The sequence below is a fragment of the Danio rerio genome, chromosome 21, assembly GCF_052040795.2.
Source record: "Danio rerio strain M-AB ecotype USA chromosome 21, GRCz13ab, whole genome shotgun sequence".
Taxonomy (NCBI): Eukaryota; Metazoa; Chordata; class Actinopteri; order Cypriniformes; family Danionidae; genus Danio; species Danio rerio.
Window position 1 is genome coordinate 38679388 of NC_141041.1, and position 23063 is coordinate 38702450.

At 45.8% G+C, this 23063-nt stretch overlaps 1 long non-coding RNA gene and 1 pseudogene across 1 annotated transcript; both read left to right on the top strand.

Moving 5' to 3' along the window:
• Positions 1-321: 321 nt before the first annotated feature.
• On the top strand, positions 322-6413 carry LOC147831977 (uncharacterized; annotated as a pseudogene).
• A 14468-nt stretch (positions 6414-20881) lies between these two features.
• LOC103909475 (uncharacterized) lies at positions 20882-22763 on the top strand. Its single transcript, NR_200102.1, is given in 3 exon segments — positions 20882-20948; positions 21046-21112; positions 21333-22763. It is a non-coding gene; the product is annotated as an uncharacterized LOC103909475 (long non-coding RNA).
• The last annotated feature ends 300 nt before the right edge of the window (positions 22764-23063 follow it).

Here is a 23063-nt window from a genome sequence, read left to right on the forward strand (position 1 = left end):
GTTGTTCAAAGTAATACTGTAATAGAGTAAAAAGTAATAGTGTACTGAATACATACTAATGCAATGTTAAAAATAGTACTGTTTGATACATTTAAAAATATAGAGAGAATAAGACAGTGAGAGTTGATGCATGCAAAACACAAGTGCCGCTACTAAGACAATTAGTTCATGTTTTTCAGAATAAAACAATCATCTTAAATGTGCAACTGCCCACTGTGAGTTCATTACTGCACTCTGGGAAGTGTTACATATTTTGGCGAGCCATCCAGCCAGGAGCTGCATGTCAATAAGGGAGCTCCAGAGAGGAACCTAGTCAAACAAATAGTGCAAAAAAGGCAAATATGGACGAGCTACGTGATCAGATAAGCCTAGCATTACTAAAGCTGAACAGCTCCAACCTTGTTGCTGTTTGTGGACACTTAAAATGTTATGAGCCTGTTGGAGGGTTTAAAAACAAACCACGGCATGCCTTTATCAGACTTGTGGAAAAAAACCTGGATGAGATTGAAGAATCAGAAGATAAAGACGTGTTTCTTCAGTGTCTGGAGGATCTGTTGTCAGTGATAGACTCACTGATAAAGCAAAAAAAAAAGCTGCATCTGACAGTATACCAGATGAACCAAATGAGTTAGACCTGTTGAAAAAGAAATATTCAAGACTACAGATAGAACAAGCTCAAGCTCGTCAGACATTGGAGGGGGAGATTGTTGCAATAGAACAACGGCTAAGGGAGGAAACCAGAACACCATCTGCGCTGCCTGAGGTGACATTAAGGAGAGAGTTTCGGATCTCTGGACAAATTGGTGAAGCGGGACAGCGGGAGAAGCTGTCTTACACAAGCCTTATGAACCAGATAGACTCGGACTGAGGAAAGGTCACTCAGAGACAGAAATCATTGAAGCTGTGACGCACGCTGTGAGCCCAGGCCTCCATTTGAGAGATATGCTAGAAATAAAGCGGGATCTCACGCTTCCAACTCTGAAGACAATACTGAGAGGGCATTACAAAGCTGACCCACCATCTGATCTGTTACAAAAGCTAATGAACATTACACAAGACCCAAAAGAATCAGCTCAGAACTTTCTATTCAGAGGAATCGAGCTCAGAGAGAAGTTGCTGTGGAAACTGAGTGAGGAGGATGAAGGTGAGCAGTTCAGCCCAGAACTAATTCAAAGAAAATTCTTACGCTCTATTGACCTTATTCTAAAATGCGGAAGTGCGCCTGTTTTCGCGATTGTCTTAGAACTTTCGATTCAGTCGCCTATGGGAGAAATAACTAGGATTAATAAACGGCAGAAAATGGCCAAACTACTTGCTCAACAAACAAATGTTTGCATGACTACACAGACCAAGTAGCATAATATAATAAGAAAATATTAAATTGAAACATCAAGCAGCGTAACTTGCAGTTGTTAACGTCAAAAAATGAATGGAAGTGAATGTGACTGGAAGTCGCGAGACAAAAAGATTCAAATGGCAGCGCCCACTCGTCAGCTGAGAATAAGGTGAATAGAGACTGGACTATTAAGCGAAGCAGTAAAGCTGCAACTCAAACCTTATCTGAGCAACCGTAGAATTAAAGATGAAGAGCTGATAAAACGAGTGAATGAAGCTTCTAACTTAGAACAAGAGCGACAACAAAAACTGAAAAAAATGCAATGAGTAAGTCACCAAGAATCAGTGAAATAAAAACCAACATATGCCCATTGGAGTCGCAGCTAAATTCTCAAGACTACATGGGCCTCAAGAGCAATGATAGCTCACCTGCAATGAAAGCTGAATCAGCCAGCATCAGCAAAAGGAATCAAGGCAAACAGAAGGAGGGAGACCCAAGCATAAGCCAAATGATTGAACAGCTAAGACCAGAGGTCCTAGAGATGAAAAGAGTGGTGAATGAGACAATGGAGACAGCTAAGAACAACAGAACGAGTAATACCTGTGAATAGCAGCAGACCCCGAGGATGTAGAGCCTGTCTGGAAGCTCAAGCTGGTGAGCAGTGCAACCACTGTTTTTGTTTTGGACAAGAGAGGCATCTTTCTCGTGGTTGCAGACGACCCCAGGAACAGCAGGGAAATGGGAGGGGGCTACTGCGCCGGGACACTCAGTAGTCCATGAAATGGAGTCCCTACACAATTATTCAAAGCAGAATATTAAGCAAGATGGTTTGAAAAACAACAGTGACACTCCTTGCAAACCCAAAACTCATAAACGTCATTGGAAAAAAATTTATGATTCATTGTTCGATAGATGGAATCCCTTCAGAAGTGTTGTGGGACACCGGTGCACAAGCAAGTGTTATCAATGAGGAATGGCGGAAAGAAAACCTACCTCATCGAACTGTGAGACCCCTCCACGAACTGCTGGAATCCAGTACCCTAGTTGGATTAGCTGTAAACCAGACTGTTATACCATTCCTGGGCTGGATTGAAGCTGAGTTTAGTGTTGGCCAAGACTCTATCCCACCACTTCTGGTTCCAATGTTAGTATCTGCTGACCCATATGTAGCAACAGAGCCTATCATTGGGTTCACTGTAATTGAAGCAGTTCTTAGTCAAGAGAGGCGACACGTCTCAGAGAGAGATACTATCTGCGAAGTTAGTAGAGCTTTCTCTATGCCATTTAAGATAGCAAAGTTGGTGCTCAATCTAATTCGGTTCACAGATCCTGGATGTGAAGCAGGTATTGTGCAGACAGGAAAAAGACAAATCCATTTAGCAGCTAATCAAGTCACGACTGTATTGGTTAAGATTAATACAGGGTCTCAGTTTAAAGGTCACAGTCTACTTTTAGTTCCTAAATAGCCCTCACTGCCAGAAGGGGTCGTTAATGAAGAAGGATTAGTTGCTGTTCCCACTCACAGATCTGCAGTGATCCCAGTGCCGATTGCTAATACCAACAATTATTCTGTCACCTTAGATCGTAGAGCAGTCCTGGGTCAGCTTCAAATAATAAAATCTGCTTTATCCGTGGCTACGGAATCAGCAAACAAGGATGATCCCTCGAACTGCGGAGATCTAGAAGGCATTTACAATGGAAAGAAAGAGGATACAATAAGTCAAGGTAACGCCATAAAACTGAAACCTGATGAGTGGGATCCTCCAGTCTTGTTGGATCACCTGAATGGAACACAGAAGGAGATTGTGAAACAACTGCTAAGAGAGGAATGTCATGCATTTTCATTCGACGAAAATGATGTGGGCTGTATTCCATCATTGAACATGCACATTACACTTCACGACACCACTGCAGTGAAAAAAACATATGTGTCAGTACCAAAACCATTACATGGAGAGGTGAAAGAGTACTTACAAGACTTATCAAACCGGAGGTGGATTGGAAAGTCACGGTCACCCTATGCTTCACCAGTAGTCTGTGTTAGAAAAAAAAGATGGGACATTGAGACTATGCTGTGATTACAGAGAATTAAACAGAAAATCAGTACCAGATCGACACCCAATTCCGAGAATTCAGGACATGCTCCACTCTTTAATCGGTAGCTCCTGGTTCTCAGTTTAGACCAGGGAAAAGCATACCACCAGGGGTTCCTGGATGAGGAAAGTAGACCCTTGACTGCCTTCATAACCCCGTGGGGTTTATACCAATGGGTGAGGATCTCCTTTATCCTCAGTTCGGCACCAGCTGAATTTCAGCGGAGCATGAAGGAGTGTCTGGCTGGTCTTAGGGATGTTGTGTGTCAACCCTACCTTGATGACAATCTTGTCCACAGCCCTAGTTTTGAAAATCATGTCTATCATCTACGAGCTATGTTACAGAGATATCAGCAGCATGGTGTCAAGCTCAGGTGTCAATGGGAGATCTTTAAGAGGCAAGTGAGATTCCTGGGACGCTTAGTGTCAAGAGATGGATATACCATGGATCCTGCTGAAGTGGCTCCAGTACAGGCCTTGAAAAGTCGAATTCCTGTTACTGTTGGTGATGTGAGAAAGTTGCTGGGATTTATTTCATACTACCGGACATACATACCTGATTTTTCCAGATTGGCGAAACCCCTTTACCAGCTATTGTCCTCATCTCTCAAGGAAGCATCACCTGTGGAGAAAAGACAGAAAAGAAAAGGTACCAGTGGACAACATAAAGGTGGTCTCCCATCGAACATACCAATACAGTGGACTCAAAGACATCAGGAGACATTGAACTCTCTCCTTGACAAACTGACCTCTCCACCAATATTGGAATATCCTGATCTCACCCAGCCTTTTATTCTGCACTGTGATGCATCACAAGAGGGGCTAGGAGCTGTGCTGTATCAGAGACAAAACAGCAAATTGGTTGTGATTGGTTATGCCTCCAGAACTCTAACCACACCTGAGAAGAATTACCACTTTCACTCGGGGAAGTTAGAATTCTTAGCACTAAAATGGGCAATTTGTGACCGGTTCCGAGATTACCTTTATCATGCTCCACAGTTCACAGTATATACAGATAATAATAATTTCACTTATGTTCTCTCCACAGCCAAATTGAACTCCACTGGTCATTGATAGGTGGCTCAGCTGGCTGATTTCAATTTCCTCATAAAATACCGGCCGGGCAGGAACAATGCAGATGCCGATGGTCTGTCCTGGATGCCGGTGAACATTGATCAATTCATGGAGCAGTGCACAGGACAAGTGGGTCAAGAAGTCATCAACGCCTCTATTCAGGGAGTGTTGGTGGGCAAAGATACCCCACTTGCATGAACTACCGCAACCCCATTACATGCTTGCCAGATAATGATTGATACCTGTGTGTCTGTGGCAGACAAACCACTAACGCCAAATCAGATTTTGGAAGGCCAAAAGAAAGATCCTGTAATCAGTCGAGTGTTACAGTATAAAGTTATGAACCAGAGGCCAAAAAGGCAGAGACTTGAAGCAGAGCCAGCGGATGTGAGACTGCTGTTGAGACAGTGGTCCAAATTGTACATCAACAAGTATGGTGTACTGTACAGGAAAGCGGGACACAGAGACCAACTTGTGTTGCCAAAAGAGTATCATCAGACTGTCTTCAATGAGCATCATAAAAAGATGGGACACCTAGGAGTAGAGAGGACAGTGGACTTGATTCGAGATCGGTTTTACTGGGTTCGTATGCAGAGTGACACGGAGCATTTCATCGCAAACGAATGTGTGTGTTTAATGCGAAAGAAACCACTCAAGGTCACAAGAGCTCCCCTCACTTCCATTGTTACAACGCGACCATTTGAACTAGTTTCAGTAGACTTTTTACATTTAGAAACCTGTAAGGGAGGATATGAGTATATATTGGTCATCATTGATAATTATACTCGTTTTGTACAAGCGTATGCAACTAAAAACAAAGCAGCCAAGATAGTGGTGGACAAACTATTCAATGATTTAGCTCTACGTTTTGGATTTCCAGAGAAGATTCACCATGATATGGGAAGGGAGTTGATATATCAGCTGCAAAAGTGCTGTGGCGTGCAAGCATCTCATACCACCTGCTATCACTCACAAGGAAATGGACAGGTGGAGCGCTTTAACAGAGCATTGCTTTCCATGTTGCGGACACTCACAGACACAGAAAAGACAGACTTGAGAAAGTCACCGGAAAAAATTATTCATGCATATAACTGTACCCGTAATGAGGTCACAGGTTTTTCTCCCTTTTACCTGCTTTACGGCCGTTCTCCCCGTCTGCCAATTGATCTGCTTTTCAACTTGCAGCCACCAGAAGGGGAAGACAATTACACAGATTATGTTGAAAATTGGAGGGAGAGAATGCATCAAGCCTATGTGATAGCCTCCAAAACAGCTCAAAAGGAAACCTCAAGGAGTAAGCAGGGGTATGACAGAAAAATATATGGAGCAGCCCTGCAGCAGGGTGGACGAGTGCTGGTCAGAAATCTATCAAAGAGAGGAGGACCGGGGAAGCTCCGATCATATTGGGAAAACAGAGTGTATGTAGTCCTGTGAGTCCTGTGAGTGTACAGAGTCCTGTGTATGAGGTCAGACCTGAAGGGGGAGGGAAAATAAGAGTGCTACACAGAAACCTTGTTTTGCCTTGTGATAGTTTACCACAGGAGAATGTTTAAGCAACAGTGCAACCAAAGACAATGACAAAGACCAAGACAAAATCAAGGATAAAAGACAAAAAATTCTTGGAAGAAGTTGGGAGTGATGTGTTGGAAAATTAGGATTTTCAAAATGGAGAGCTGGTGGTACAGTTTCCTACCTCTTCAAGACAGTGCCAGAACCCTGCCCATCTTAATCCTAAAGCAGAACCTTTCACGCCAGGTGTGGAACAGGACCGGGAACGACATCCACTGAGGGTGGAGGAGGAGACAACAGAAGAGATGCTAGAGGGTCAAAGGGATGAGGATGCTGAGTTGTCTACAGTACAGTCAGTGGCATCAGAAGAACAAACACCGGTTGAGAGTAAAGAGTCATAGGCATCTCAAGAACAAGAACAGTCGAAAGCGAGGGTGACGGCTCTGTATCTGAGCCGTCATATCCAAAAAGAGAACGCCGTCGAACAAAGATTCTGACTTATGAATCATTGGGTGAGCCATCTGTGGTAGAAGTTGCGGTGGATAGACTGAATATGAGTTCAGGGATTTCGCTCCAAAGGCTTTGGAGACCATGGACAGTTTTCAGCTAAACTGACACTGGTTATCCACTGTTTATCGATTGGTGGAAGAACGTTCGAGGTTACAGAAGTAACCCTTCGTTCCCCGAGGAGGGGAACGGAAGTGCCATAGAGTGGATGAAATCCACGAATGGGAGGATTCGGATCAGAAGCCGCTTGTCTGAAAGAGTATTGAACGGGCCAATGAATGAAATTAATTGGCAGCGTAAGCTTGCGCAGGTGTGCTGCATAGGCAATTATCTCAGCATATAAGCACACCTGAAGCCAGCAGACGCTATCGTTTTTAAGCTGAAGAGACTTTCAAACAGCTAAGGGAAAGTCATTATGGCGACGGAGTATGGCACTTCCGTTCCCCTCCTCGGGGAACGAAGGGTTACTTCTGTAACCTCGAACATTCCCCTTCGGTTGGGGAACTTCAGTGCCATAGAGTGGATGAAATCCACGAATGGGAGAAGTATGGAAAGCGCCATAATGACTGCACCTTACCAACGCCCCCGATGAGGGGATTGTCAAGCAAGCGTGACGCACCCACATCATGGGAGGCGCGGTTCTCCAACGTGTCCCTGGCCCTAATTTATCCTACTTCAACAGAAGTTTTACGGATTTAGATATATTTTTTGTGAGTCATGAGCATCTAGATAATTCTAGGAAAATACGACAGTACGTTGGGAAGCCTGCAGTCCCGATAGGGAGGACGCTGCGGAGGCCATCCGTTACCCAAGGGGGGGATAGATGGCGGAAATTACATATGGACTAGCCCTAAAAGGGGGAGTACGCATAGCAAAAGAGTGGTTAGCGGAGAGGGAAGACACAGGTCCACCCAGGGGGGGGACTTAACCGTGGCGGAATAAGCATATGGGATCGCCTAGTGGGGATCACACATAGCAGGCACCTATACCCAAAACGCGGGCTGACCAGCGGGCAGACCTATAACGTAGTGGGCCAGCAAGTGACTCCTCTGCTGAGTCAGTGCTGGGGGCCACGGAGGAACCTGCAGGGCTCACCTGACGGGGAACTTTACTGACAGATAAAAAGGCGCACGTACCTCAGTGTTAGGGAGAATGGCGCAGCAAGCGTGTTTCAACACCCTACCGAGTTGTTTCCTCAATTACCAAGGGTTACCTAATACCCTTGAGGAAACCGGCTCCACTCGCAGATTGTAAAACCCTGCAAATGTGTTGGGTGTCGCCCAGCCCGCAGCTCTACAGATGTCTGTTAGAGAGGCGCCGCGTGCACGCACCCAAGAGGATGCAACGCTCCGAGTGGAGTGTGCACGTACTCCCGGGGGACACGGCTGACCTCGACTCGAAAAGGCGAGTGAAATGGCATCCACAATCCAGTGGGATTATCTTTGTTTCGATACGGCATTTCCCTGCTGCCGACCGCCATAACAGACAAAGAGCTGCTCAGATGATCTAAAATTCTGAGTACGGTCCACATAAATGCGCAGAGCGCGAACTGGACAAAGTAAAGAAAGAGCTGGGTCTGCCTCCTTCGGGGGCAGTGCTTGCAGGTTCACTACCTGATCTCTAAAGGGGGTGGTAGGAACCTTGGGCACATAACCGGGGCGGGGTCTCAGGATGACGTGAGAGTAATCCGGCCCGAATTCCAGGCACAAGTCACTGACCGAAAATGCCTCCAGGTACCCGACCCTCTTGATGGAGGCCAACGCAACCAGCAGAGCTGTCTTCAAGGACAGAAATCTTAGAGATACTGATTCGAGTGGCTCAAGGGATCGGATCGCAAACTCGTGAGAACGAGGGCGAGATCCCAAGAGGGCATGAGAGGGGGGCGAGATGGATTAATTCGCCTAGCACCCCTAAGGAACCGGATGATGAGGTTATGTTTTCCCACGGTGCCGCCAGCTACCGCACTATGATAAGCGGAGATGGCGGCCACGTAAACCTTGAGAGTGGAGGGCGACAGCCTGCTGTCCAACTTCTCTTGAAGGAAAGAGAGCACAACACTAATCTGGCAGTTTCGGGGGTCTTCTCTGCGAGAGACGCACCATTCAGTGAACAGACTCCACTTCAGGGCGTAGGCGCGCCTCGTGGAGGGGGCTCTAGCCTGAGTGATGGTATTAACCACCGCAGTCGGTAGGTTACCTAAGTCTTCCTCGCGTCTAAGGACCACACGTGGAGGTTCCAAAGATTGGGGCGAGGGTGCCAGATGGTGCCCTGTCCCTGAGAGAGTAGGTCCTCTCTCAAAGGGATCCGCCAGGGGAGGGCCGTCGCGAGGAGTGAGAGCTCTGATATCCAGGTCCGGTTGGGCCAAGGGGCGCAACTAGCAGAACCTGTTCCTTGTCCTCCCTGACCTTGCACAGTAACTGCGCGAGCAGGCTCACTCGGGGAAACGCATACTTGCGCATGCCCCGAGGCCAGCTGTGGGCCAGTGCATCCGTGCCGAGAGAGCCCTCGGTCAGGGAAAAAAACAACTGGCAATGAGCGTTCTCGGGGGAAGTAACAGATTGATCTGGGCTTCCCCGAATCGCGCCCAAATCAGCTGAACAGACTCGGGGTGGAGTCTCCATTCTCCAGGATGTAAGGCCGCCGTGAGAGCGCATTGGCTGCACGGTTGAGCTTGCCCGAATATGAATGGTGTGCAGCGATTTCAGCCGCGGATGACTCCAGAGGAGCAGACGGCGGGCGAGCTGAGACATGCGGCGAGAGCGCATACCCCCCATACGGCTGATATACGCCACCGCCGCCGTACTGTCCGTCCTGACCAGCACGTGTTGCACGTGCAGCGGGGAAAGAGCAAGTTCTCTCTTCTCCAGATGGCCTGTCCCAGGGGCGCTTCGCGGTCCGTTGCCGGACCTAGCAGCGTTCTGGGCAGGGGGGGCTGCCTGCTTCCGAGGTGCCCGACGCGCTCGCTTCGCCGGAGGCGTGTGCGGGGGCGGAGCAGCTCTCGGGAGACGAGGCGGACCCCGCCAAGAAGAGGCGCCGCGCGGATTGACCGCCATCGCGCACTCAACCTGTGGAATCGCCACATACCCCCTGGCTGTTCCACCGTCAAGAGTGGTGAGGGTGTAGGGACATGCAGCACGAGCAAAAAAAAGTGCTTTTCAAGACCGCGTGAGCCTACTGTGCACCTCCGGGAAGAAGGGAACGCCCATCTAGTCGGTCCGGCCGCGGAGCTGCGTGTACACACTCTGGACCGGGAGAATGCTCTCGTTCGCTCAGAATCGCTGGTCACAGCAGGAGGAACCCTCATCGACTCGATCAGAAAGTCTCTGAAGCGTAAAGGATAGCGTCTGCTGGCTTCAGGTGTGCTTATATGCTGAGATAATTGCCTATGCAGCACACCTGCGCAAGCTTACGCTGCCAATTAATTTCATTCATTGGCCCGTTCAATACTCTTTCAGACAAGCGGCTTCTGATCCGAATCCTCCCATTCGTGGATTTCATCCACTCTATGGCACTGAAGTTCCCCAACCGAAAGGGAACCAATGTTTTCATTAATGATGTGAAACAGAACTGATCCTATAATTGGTAAACCTAGGCAACCATGTGCGCTGTTGACTTGCTCTGTAAAGTGAATTACAAAGGGTAGTAGACTATAGAATATGTGGGCCGAAATTGAGTCTAATAAGAGAATGTGTAAGAACCAGATAAGTTTTACTGTTGCTGGAAATGTAACATAATTATTTGGTAATGGACAATGCAGAAAGTGGTTATTTTGACCTAATGTAGAAAGTATTTCAAAGATTGTGAAATTGAAGTCATCAATACTAGCATAATGGGTTGCAAAGAAAGTTAGACTACCAGTTATAGTAAAATCACAAATGTTTGGGAACTTTATAAATTTAGTAGGGGAGAGTGTAACACAATGAGTAAATATATTGCACTACAAAGGAAATGTAAATAAGAAGGATTTAGCACCAGGTTGTTTCTGACACTAATTAGATATTGTGATAAAGTGAGCACAGTTTTAGATTACGCCAGCAGGTGGCGGTAGAGTAGCGTGGTAAGGTGCAAAACGGAACTCTCACTAAATCTCGAGAGAATAAGATAGTGAGAGTTGATGCATGCAAAACACAAGTGCCGCTACTAAGACAATAAGTTAATGTTTTTCAGAATAAAACAATTATCTTAAATGTGCAACTGCCCACTGTGAGTTCATTACTGCACTCTGGGAAGTGTTACATATGCCTTTTAAAATCATATCCAATCAACTGAATTTACCACAGGTGAACTCCAACCTTTTTCACAGGGGAATTGAACACCGGAAGCGCCCTTCGAAGCAATGTATCGCTATTTCCGAGTTCGCTAGGAATCGTAGAGACATGACAGCCTCAGGACAGCGGATGACTTTCTCACTGTCAACTTTCCATAATTTGGATACGAAGAAGTTGTTCGGTGAATGTGCAAAACAATAGGTTACTGTCGTAACCCCGGTTCTCTGAAACATCGAGTGGAGAGATCCACCTATGGGAAGGCATCCGTGCCGGACCTCTGCAGAAGCATCCAATTGCACCAAGTCTGGCTTGACAGACAGAAGCGCGTGCCCAATGGCAGGTAAAGAACCGCCCCTTTACCTGTGCGCATAAATCATTCTGCACGCGCTGCTATTCCTCAGTGAGCATATTCGCTTCTCGTGCAGCAAGCGGGGCAAACTTGGTGGATCTCTCCACTCGATGTTTCAGAGAACCGGGGTTACGACAGTAACCTATTGTTCTCTTTCATCATCTCGTGTTCGAGATCCACCTATGGGAGATATGGACAGCTCCCCGGTTGCCCAATACACTCACAGCGAGGCCCACCAAGCCAGCGGACGGTCTCCTGAAAGGCGGTGCATGACACGTCACAAAGCATGTGGTAACATGCGTTTAAGGACACCTGAAAACACAATATGCTAGAGCATATATATATATATGCAATATACAATATATGTATTTGTACATATAAAATGTATATAATTTGTGTCAGGTGAGGGTATGATAACACTAGGGACAAATTTAAGCCAAGTTAGACCAACTAGGCTCAAAAAGTTGTAAAAAGCATACGGCACAGGGCTACGAAGAGCCCACACCTAAGACAGAATGAGCTACCGGAGTCTGAGTAACATCAAGACGGTAGTATCTGACAAATGTATGTGGAGAAGCCCAGCTTGCAGAGGCACAAATGTCCTGCAAGGAAACCCCTCTAAATAGAGCCCAAGAAGCAGCCATGCCTCTAGTGGAATGTGCTCTGAGGCCCCCTGGAGGCCGCACTCCCTTAGATTCATATGCCAGAGAGATGGCTTCCACAAGCCAATGAGAGAGGCGTTGTTTAGAAATGGGATTCCCCCTGTTTGGGGGGGCCCAAGAAATAAAGAGTTGGTCACTTCTTCTAAAAGAGCTGGTCCTGTTGATATAGGCCCGCAGAGCTCGAACAGGACATAAAGCATTAAGCCTCTGATCCTCCGTGGAGGAGAATGGAGGAGGGTGAAAAGCGGAAAGCTCTACCCCCTCACAAGAAAAATTAGGGAAGCATTTTGGCATAAAGGCCGGGTTAGGCCTGAGAGAAACTTTTTCTCCACTGAGGGAGAATTTAATGCACGAGGGGTGAACAGAGAGTGCATGTAGATCACTGACACGTTTAGCTGAAGTCAAGGCCAGCAGCAGAGCTGTCTTGAAAGACAGATGCTTCAGAGAAATAGCCTCTAGGGTCTCAAAAGGATGGTGAGTCAAAGCATCCAGCACCATGGAGAGGTCCCACTCAGGAACAACTCTTCTAGTGACTGGAAGGGAACGACGGGCACCCTTCATATATCTACGAATAAGAGGGTGTTGCCCAGCCGTGCTGCCATCAAACCCTACATGACATGCAGTGATGGCTGCTAGATAGACCTTGATTGTTGAAAATGATTTTCCACAGTCCATAAGGCCTTGCAGAAAGCCCAAAATATCAGCGACTGAGCACTGATATGAAATCAGTCTGCGCTCCTCACACCATTCCTCAAACACGCGCCACTTGCAGTCATAAAGGGACCGTGTGGAGGAGGCTCTAGCGTTCTGAATAGTTGCAATAACACGTGGAGAAAGCCCCAGTGTATTTAGGTTTGCCCTTTCACGGGCCAAGCCCAGAGAGCCACCCTGTCTGGACGAGGGTGGTAGATTTCCCCATTCGCTTGGGACAGGAGGTCCATACGTAATGGGAGGGGCCATGGCTGTGCATGCAGAAGAGGGATTATCTCTGCCAGCCATGGAGCCCTGGGCTACCTCGGTGCTATCAGGATCAGTCTCAAGCCTTGTTCCTTCACCCTGAATAGGGTTGGGGTTATTAGGCAAAGAGGAGGGAACGCATAGAGCAGCACATTGGGCCATGGATGAGCCAGTGCGTCCACGCCGAGGGGGGCATCCTCGTCCTGTAGCGAGAAGAACATAGGACAATGGGCGTTTTCGCGCGAGGCGAAGAGATCGACGTCTGCCTGGCCGAATCTCTTCCAAAGCAGGCCCACTATTTGAGGATGGAGACGCCACTCCCCGTAGAGTGGGTTCCCCCTTGACAAAAGGTCTGCACCCCTGTTCAGAACGCCTGGGACATGGGTCGCCCGTAACGACAGAAAATGTTGCCTGCTCCATACTAAAAGCTTGTGAGCTAAGGCGTGGAGCTTGGAGGATCGCATCCCCCCTTGGCGGTTGATATGTGCTACAGCTGTAGTGTTGTCGCACCGCACTAGCACATGATGCCCCTGCAGGCGGGGCAGAAAATGTTTTAGAGCTTTCCACACAGTGAGAAGCTCCAAATAATTTATGTGGGCTGAGTGAAGTGTGTGGGACCACACGCCGTTCACTATCCTGCCCTCCTGTGTGGCGCCCCACCCTGTCAGCGAGGCATCTGTCGTTACCACTTTGCGCATCATGACAGCCCCGAGGGGGCTCCCATGAGCGTAAAACTCTGCGTTCCTCCAGTGGCGCAGCGCTGTTGTGCACGCGCGCGAGACTGTGACATACAGGGAGAGATCGCATAACGGGCTGAGATGAAGAGATAAAACCCACTTCATGAACGCCCTCATTCTCAAAAGGCCTAGTGGCAGGACATGAATAGCCGAGGCCATGAGACCTTGTAGTCTGAGACATGTACGATACTGTACCCTTGCTCCTTCCCTGAATTGTGAGAGACAATTCAGAAGAGAGAGAATGCGCTCTTGCGACAGGCGCGCGCGCATCGTAATTGAATTCAGCTCCAGTCCCAGAAAAGTCACATTTTGGGATGGAGTGAAACTGCTTTTGCTCACATTCACCCGGAAACCGAGTGCTTTGATGTGAGTGAGCACACGGAAAGTATTTTGAATTACTTTCTCTCGCGAATCGGCTATGATCAGCCAATCGTCTATGTATGTCAGGATCTTGAGACCAGCTGTTCTCAGCGGCGCAAGCCCTGCCTCCGCACACAGACAGAACGTCCTCGGGCTTAGTGAGAGCCCGAACGGAAGAACTGTGAACTCGTAGCAAACGCCCTGGTAAGCGAAACGGAGAAATTTCATGTGCGGAGGATAGATGCTTATGTGGAAGAAAGCATCTTTCAGATCGATCGATGTGAACCAATCGTTCTGATTTACTGAGCGTAAGAGAGAACCGTGTGTTAACATTCTGAAGCTGTATTTCCTCAAATGTTTGTTCAACACTCTGAGATCCAAAATAGGACGAAGAGAGCCGTCTTTCTTTGGAACTAGGAAATAACGAGAGTAAACCCCCTGCCCGATCAGGTGCGGGGGTACCACTCGAACCGCCCCCTTCTGCAGGAGAGAGGAGATTTCGTCTTTCAGAATGTGAGCAGAGCTCTCTTCTGTTTGAGAAGAGAGAACTCCGTTGAAACGCGGGGGTCTTTTGGCAAACTGAAGCCTGTATCCCCTGGTTATTGTGTGAATTACCCATTCGGGTGCTGACACAGACTGCCAGGCTGTTACCTGATTCGCAAGTGACCCCACACACACCGGAGAACTGCTTACTGCAAATTCGGCCGGTTTGTTCATTTCTGGTGCAATGGCGCCCTCTAGTGGACAAACTAGGGGTGACATGCAGGGGTTCACAGAAATGTGCTCTTTTGGGAACGAATTCATTTGATTCGTTTGTTTTGAGGTGTATTTTGTGTGTTTTGTGTTTGGGAACACATGGGCCGAAGCCTTTATTTGAGTGAGGGGAACAAAGTTTGAACGGTGTGGTGACACTGCTTGAACACTTTTCCTCACAACAGACCCCTTGAACCTGGGGCGAGAACACACAACGTCCACTGAACACATGGGGTGAACGACCTCCTTTTGAGCTATTCTCCGTCTTTTGGACAGAAGCTCTGGGGCAGGAAAATAGTCTGTAGGGCTTGTGGCCCGTGAACACAGACTCGGCGCCCCCATTGGCTGAACATCAGGCCGGCCGCTTGCATTTCGGATCCGAGGGGGTTTGGGCAGGGGGTTTTCCTGCGGCAGCGGGCGTTGTTCTTCCCCAAGGTTTTGCGGAAGGATGGTTGCCCTGTCGCGGAGGGGGACTGGTGCGAGGTTTATCCTTGCCCTGATGGAAATTCCGCCCTGTGGCAGGGGGAATAGGGGCGCGCGCTGGGGGCACCTGGCGTGGAGCCGCTTTCCTAGGAAGACATAATTTGAAGGCTTCATCCTCCTTCTTTTTGTCGTCGCAGCGTTGTTGCATTAATGCAACAGCGGGGCCAAAGAGAGCCTGTCCGGGCTCTACCGGGGCGCCCGCAATCCGCCTCTTTTCACTGTCAGGGAGGCCCGACAGATTCAACCAGAGCGCGCGTTCTCCTACCACCGAAAGCGCCATGGAACGCCCGCAGGCTTGGACGGCCTGACGTGCGTTACGGAGAACGAGGTCGTTAACTGTGAGAATCTCCTTCCACAGTGATGGGGAAGGGGTTCCCTTGTCCAGTTGCTGTCCCAAGTCATCCAACAGCTCCGCCTGGTAAGCGGAGAGGAGCGAGGAGACATTAAGAGCCCTCACAGTTACGGCTGAGGACCTATAGGCGGCCTGGTGAACAGAGGCAGAAAAGCGGTCCATTTTGTTTGGCAGGACCGGTTTCGGGGGGGCGAGTAGCCCGCCCTGAATGGGGCTGAGGTGTCGAGCGATTGATGGCTCGATAACGGGTGGGTCACCCATGCCGATCGATGCCATATCCTTTACCTCCAGACCCGCGAGACCTTGTTTAAGGTTGAGCGGGTCGCCCCAGTAGTGCTTCATGTGCTTCGCACACGCTGGGAGGACGGGAAAAAGTTGTTTCCTCGGGCCTGGTGGAGGCCCCAGCAACTTCCCATCATAAATGTCCCTCTCCTGGTCGGTGGCACTCTGTGGAGCTGGCCATTCGATGTTGAGGCGAGCGGCCGCTCGCTCACACACATCTAGGAGGATGGACTGGGGTACGGTCGCGGGAGTGTGAATCTGGGGAGCGCCAGAGGGCGGGATGGCCTCCTCGTCCTCTGAAACACCCAGAAGATCCGCGTCGTCATCGTCGCCAGAACCGGCCGGTTCATCAGCGAACGGCGGAACACCCACGAAGATGTCCTCTTCGGGGAACGCAGGATTGGGCTGGTCAGCCCAGTCGAGAGACATAGCGCCCCGGGAGTCCCCCGGCTGCGCGCTGTCGTCACCATGTCCCCCATCCGAATCGGAAAATTCAACACATTGAGTCGCTGCAACTTTCATACGACGCCGCAGAAGCTTTTTCGGTAATTTAAGACAATGGCTGCAATTCTCCGGGGTTTCCAACGCCTCTTGAGCGTGCTTGAGGCCCAAGCAGACAACACAGAAGGGGTGTGGGTCCTTTGCAGCAATAAGCGCGCCACACGCGGCCGGGCAGGCCCGTGATGAGTGCTCGGGAGAAGCGGCAGATTTAGAAAGTGACATATCCGAGGCGGGCAGCCGTGGACAGGGACAGGTGTAAGAGGAGCGTGGGCAGCTCGGGATGCGAAAACCACAACTAACCTGGTCGGATAACAGACTGTCACGTCTGGTGGAGGCTGATCGAAAGATATGTCCTCCTGAAGACACGTAAATGAGCAGCAGTAATCCAACCGAGCTGTAGAGTTGCAGAGTCAGCGAGAAGCGAATGTTAACTGAGGAATAGCAGCGCGTGCAGAATGATTTATGCGCACAGGTAAAGGGGCGGTTCTTTACCTGCCATTGGGCACGCGCTTCTGTCTGTCAAGCCAGACTTGGTGCAATTGGATGCTTCTGCAGAGGTCCGGCACGGATGCCTTCCCATAGGTGGATCTCGAACACGAGATGATGAAAGAGAACTGCCTAAATAAAACAGCATTTAAAAGATGATACTGATTTGCAGAATTTGTGCAGAAAACGTGTCTTGCACACAGCGTTTGCAACGTCAGGTTCCAGTAAGGTGCACAGCCAACAGCATAAGATCTGCTCTTTCAAGCCATTCGTAAACAAGATTAACCTGGCTATTTAACATCTAGCAGGATTAGTTTTATGTCAGCAGTCCCGTCTGTAAACTGTGCTAACCCCCTCCTTCCTTTTTATTCAGATTCAGATATAGTGAATGACGAGGTAACATTTAGTTGTACAGGCGAGTTGCTATCGGTCAATGTTGGAGCCCCATATATTACAGGTTGTTTAATGCTCGTAAGGTTTTCTCAAGTCTGGAAACACGTTAGCTCCTACTCGTGGAAAAAATACATTTTTATTATTTATTTGAATAACAGCAAATAACATTTTACAATACAAAAATATACATGCCAGAGGGTAATTTATAAAATACAAATATACAAAATGTAATATAACATATGTAATAATAAAATACATTGTAGAGTTCACACATTTTTAAAGGGCCATGAAACTCCCTAGTTTCAGCAGGGTGTTTTCACACCTCTACTTTGGAAAAAGTCAGAAAAAAGGGCGTGTCCAGCTCTGTTTAGGGGGGAGTGTCGGAGGAAGAAAAGTGGGATGGTGTGGGAGTGTCTATTTGGGCACGCGCGAGTTTCAGAGTCAAAATTCACACACACAGTAGAAAGTGATGGTGTTTACCCTACATGGACATTTGTAGTCGAATTATCTGCCAAATTATTAAATGGTGGACTTTAACTGCAGTTTGGCTCTTTCATTCAGGGAATTCATTCATGCCCCTCGCGACAAACGAGATATTTAATTTGAGGAACTGCTCTAAGCGTGTATTTTTCATGCAATGTTTGATACCGCACAGCGAATGAGAGAAAAAAAAACCCTCAACATTTCCCGGAAACTTAGATGCACACGGTAGGTAGTGTCAGAAAGCCGCGTGTGTTATTGCGGTCACTAAATGCGGCAAAAACCCTACACGAGGTTAAAGTTTGGTTGTGGTGCTAACATGTTTACACTCGGTGCAATGGTTTTTTAGATACGAACAAACTGAATAAACAAAGAGCACCGGTCGCTCCCTTACCAAATCTGTAGAGACAGGACAATCACCAGCAACTACTAGAGCCGCGTCTTTATGAAGAGAATACTACAAGCGAATCCGGATCTCAGCGTTTGCAGATGAGAACAGCTCTCAGGAGCAAACTATAAAAGCAACACTTCATGCTTGTTTTGCCAACACAACGTGGCGTCTTTGTCGTGTAAACACGGTGATAGTAATGAATATTAATGAAGTTGCACAATAGAGCACGCTGATTGGTTTATACCAAGCCTTGCTCATGCATTAATGCATCACACTGTAAGACGTAATAAGACTCACTCTGGCACAGACACCCAGTCTGCACGCTGGAATACAACGCTATTATGTCATGACCGTGACGCAGCTTCAAAAATTCGTTTCAAACCGGAAGTACTAATATGCTTGAAATAACGCATAAACAACCAATTTACACTTTTTAGTGAAATATAGTTGTCTTAATAGTGTTTTTAGCAGTGTGGGACACATATACAACTGTCAACAGCTCAAAAAAATGTGTTTTGGTGTTTCGTGACCCTTTAAAGTGGGTCGTGTTTTCTTGTTTAGAGAGTTGATACTGGTATTATACAAGCATTTCAGTTATCAATACCTTAACATTTGCTTTCTTATAAGTAAATTTACATTTATGAATGTACAATTTTGTTTACAACATAAGCAAATTAAATAAATAAAACTATTTTCCTCTAGATAAGAATAATCAAGTAAAGCCCAAATGTAATCTGATGAAAAATGATGAAAGCGGTTTTGAACACAAAAAAAAATTGTTATTATTACATTTTTACACTTCACCCCCATAGACTGTAAAATATATGGACGTAGTATCCGTGACGTCACCCATAGGTTTTATAAAGAGCGCAAAAGAAGCCACAAGTGTCGGCGCCAGTAGCCTAGTGGTACTGCGCGCTGACATATAGCACTAACTTGCCCACGGCGACCTGAGTTTGATTCCTGGCTCGAGGTCCTTTGCTGATCCTTCCCCTCTCTCTGCTCCCAATGCTTTCCTGTCTGAGTTCTCTACTGGCCTGTCATAATATAGGTGAAAAACTCTTAAAAAATAATTATGAAAAAAGAGGAAATTTAAGGCTTACTGTCATCCTTTAAAAAAAAATTAAAAAAGAAGCCACAAGTAGGCGCAGCCAACCGTCGCCATTTTGTTTACTCGTCATTGCACTCACAGCGGGATACCAAACAAGGGCAAAGAGGCAGAGAGTGAGCGGAGCTACAGACACCTGCTGGCATTTTGCTTGGACCTGGCTTAGACACACTTTACTTTGGGAAAAGTAAAACACTTAATACTTTATCACCTGCGACTCGTTTGTATTCTGACCACATGTGCATGGCTGTACACTATATCAATAAAGTGTTTAGTCTTTTAAAAACACTGCTGTAATACATTGAGCCACTAAACATTGTTTTTAGCCTATGATGTTTTCCCACAGGAGGAAAACGCGAATACTTCCAAACACTTCAGATAAAGTATGTGTTAGTAAATGCAAGAATATTGATGAAATCTAAATTCTTGTATGATAACACTTCAGATGACTTTTATACAGTCCAAATCTAATCAATCTGTCAGATTCTGCAGTGCATTACAGCTCTAAAGAACATTATAAATGACAAATGATCTTAAATAAAACAAATCCATTTCTAGAAATGGTATATAAGTATATAACATTTGTGAGCACAATTAAGTGCACACAACATTCCATTTCATCTGATAATTGTAGGAAATAATCCCAAAAGGAAACTGACTGTGTAGAGCCACATAAAACAAAACAAAAATATGATGAATATGCAATATAAAATCAGTGGCTAATCACAATTAAGTGCACACAACATTCTATTTCATCTGATAATTGTAGGAAATAATCCCAAAAGGGACCTGACTGTGTAGAGCCACATAAAAAAAAACAAAAATATGATGAATATGCAATATAAAATCAGTGGCTAATCTGCCGGAGTCAGCTGAGGTGAAGTGACGGCGACAGCGAGACCTAGCTGTCAATCAAGTGGCCACGCCCTTAATTATGCAAATTTAATATAACCTAAAATAAAGGAAACTGATGAGTTATAAAAAAAATCACCCCTCACAGTTGTCATGAAGGGTAATATTAGCTTTATGAACCAAAATCGTTCTTTGTACCAGGCTATAAACACCTTTTTTTCTGCTGTAAAGTTGGCCATTCTAACAGTGGGCTCAGTAGAAATTTGCTCTATTATGGAGCCAGGACTAGCGGATTTTCGATGAATTGCAGTTTTAGTTACTTCCATATTGGCCTCCCGAGGGAGAGCAGGAGGTTGCCGCTTGGTCACCCCATAAGCTGACTATGTACAATGCCAAAATAAGTGTTAAACCTTCTTCTCATATTCTTTACAAAAATACAATTTACTTCAATCCAACTTTTAAATTTTTGCAAATAATGTTTGGCTGGATAAAACCTGTGTATAAGTTTATAAGATATTTCTTTAATTCTATTTCAAACATGATATTTCTGTGGTAACAGCCACACTTTTATTCAATTCACCCTTTATTAAAGACATTCATTAAAATTGGATATAAGGTACAGTAATGACTTATTTTTGGAAAAGAGTATGAATAGCTCTATTATTACTCTTGGTATTTACTGTAAAACAAAATTTGCCAACATAAGATTTAGTAATATCAAAATACGATGCATCATAAGGATGGTCTTATTAATAGCTCTAAATAACATGAATGAATAACATGTCTCTGAAGGAATTGAACCAATAACAGTTGAAAACATGCTGGGTTATTAAGATTTTGTAATGAATAGGTGTAAAGGGCCACAAGAGGCCGCTATAGGTTGTTAATTTTTCACTCACCTTATTCAGGTTAATGGCTTTAAAGCAAACCCCGGAACCTGTATAATTCATACCATGCCACACTCATCAAAACGATCTCATCCCAGAAGCTTGGTGATTAAATTCCCGTGAGAAATGTAAGTTAATGCAAGTTCTCTAAGCACGATCGTGTGCATTATAATGTTGTTGGTTTGTTTTTGTTGCATTATCTCATGTTTACATTCGTGTGTTTAGCCAGATGACCATCACATTACTTAGAAGCTACGTGTTTAAGCTAGCATCCCTTGGTGAGCGGAGTGAGGTGTGTAATTTATGTTTGTGTTTCAAATTATGATGTTAATGTCTAAATGGTTTACTTTTGGAAACTTTTGTGTTTTAAAATTGTCAACTAAGTGAATTATTGTGTATATGTTGCTTTACATAGCTCCTTTGTTGTTCTGTGTGCAGCTGCATGATAATGCACTGTAAATTTGTAGTAATTTATTGTAAATTTGCTTTGCAATTTATGTGTTTACTTCCAGTTTTCACGGTGTTTATGCTGGTTCCAAAATAAATCACTTTACACCCGTCAGAGACTCTCTGCTTCGTTTAAAGAAAATCAAGGGCTGCTACAGTGAAAACTCACCGCTGAGCCATCCACCAACGCGGACATCTTTAATCAACGGATGGAAGAACATCTAATACTATGCACACCGTCCTTGTGTGGATGACACAGCTGCAGTGAGAGACTTTGGCTGAATAACTGGGTAAACTCAACCAAAGATACAGTATACTCAAAGAACTGTCATTTGCTAAACAATTCTAAGGAGGATTTCAGTGTGCAAGACAAATACTGTAAATGCTAGATCTGTAAAGCTGACAAGTAATAAGTTAAAGAGTGTGGCTAAGGTCATTGTCACATAACAATATCCTAAATCTTGATTCTAATAATTCCTGAGGGCTAAAATTGTCGTAAATTATCTAGTGTATTCTCGTTTATGACATTTGCATTGTCTGTTTAATATCTTGGGGTGTTCATTAGTGTAAACATCTAATTTAAGTGGTAATATCGTGAGAAAAGTTAAATTTACCACTCATTTGTTTTGAGTCTAGATGTAAAATACCTTAAGACCTTACAGTATAAACAGATCCACTATAACAATACAATGTCATCACCTACTGAGAATACAGATAACCTTTCAGAAGCCCCAGAGGTCAGGTCGAGCTCCCGTGAACGTACTTTTACAGAAAAGGGCCAACAATTACATGATCAGGAAGCTAGGAAAAATGAAAAGGCATTCATCAAAGCTTATGACTGTTGGAAGCTTATAGCAAAGGAGGTTAGAGTAAAACTGAAGGCATTCTGCTCAGCTGAGGACCTTGATAAAATGCAAACTGATGTTAAATCTAAACTAGCCATAGTACGCCAAACTTATGAGCCCATTCGACGCAATCATACTACTACTCCAAATATTGTAAAGAAAATGGATGCATGTGACACTCTTACAGCTGAGATATGTGACCTTGTTAGTGAACGCATGGAAAACATAGACGAGGCTTTCAATGACCAACTAGAGAAAGAAAGAGTGAGAATGGTGCTAAATAAGGAAGAATATGGGTCAGTCTTTGGAAATACAAAAACAGAGACAGTAATTTCAGAGTTATCACAAGAATCTGATCACAACTCAAGCACTACCTCCAGGTCTTCAAGCAAACATGCAGATGCAGAAGCAGACTTGGCTGCCAAAGTAGAACAGGCTAAAGCTATGCAAGAAATACACATTCAACAAGCGAAACTCGACAAACTGGAGAGTGAATGGAAACTCAAAGAAACCCAGATGTTAGCTGAAATCCAGAAAAAGGAGGCTGAAATGAAAGTTAAGTTGGAAGTGGAAAAAACTAGGTTACAACAGTTACAAGCAGATAATGAAGTGAAGGTAGCAGCAGCACGAGTAAGAGCGTACAACAATTTTGATGGTCATGAGAGTTTAGAAGAAGACACTGACCACAAAACCCAGTATAGCTGCCAAGATGCTACTCTCCAAACTCCACTAAATCCACAAGCATTACCCTTCCAGCCTCATACTGCTCATTTTAAAACGCCAATGCCTCAGGAGGAGGTGAGTCTTGCTCAGGCAATTGCAAGCTCACTTACTTTAAGCCGACTACCAGTCCCAGAACCAACTACATTCACTGGTGACCCCTTAAAGTTTATAGACTGGAAAATATCTTTCATGGCCCTAATTGATCAGAAGCCCTTCCCTGCTAGTGAA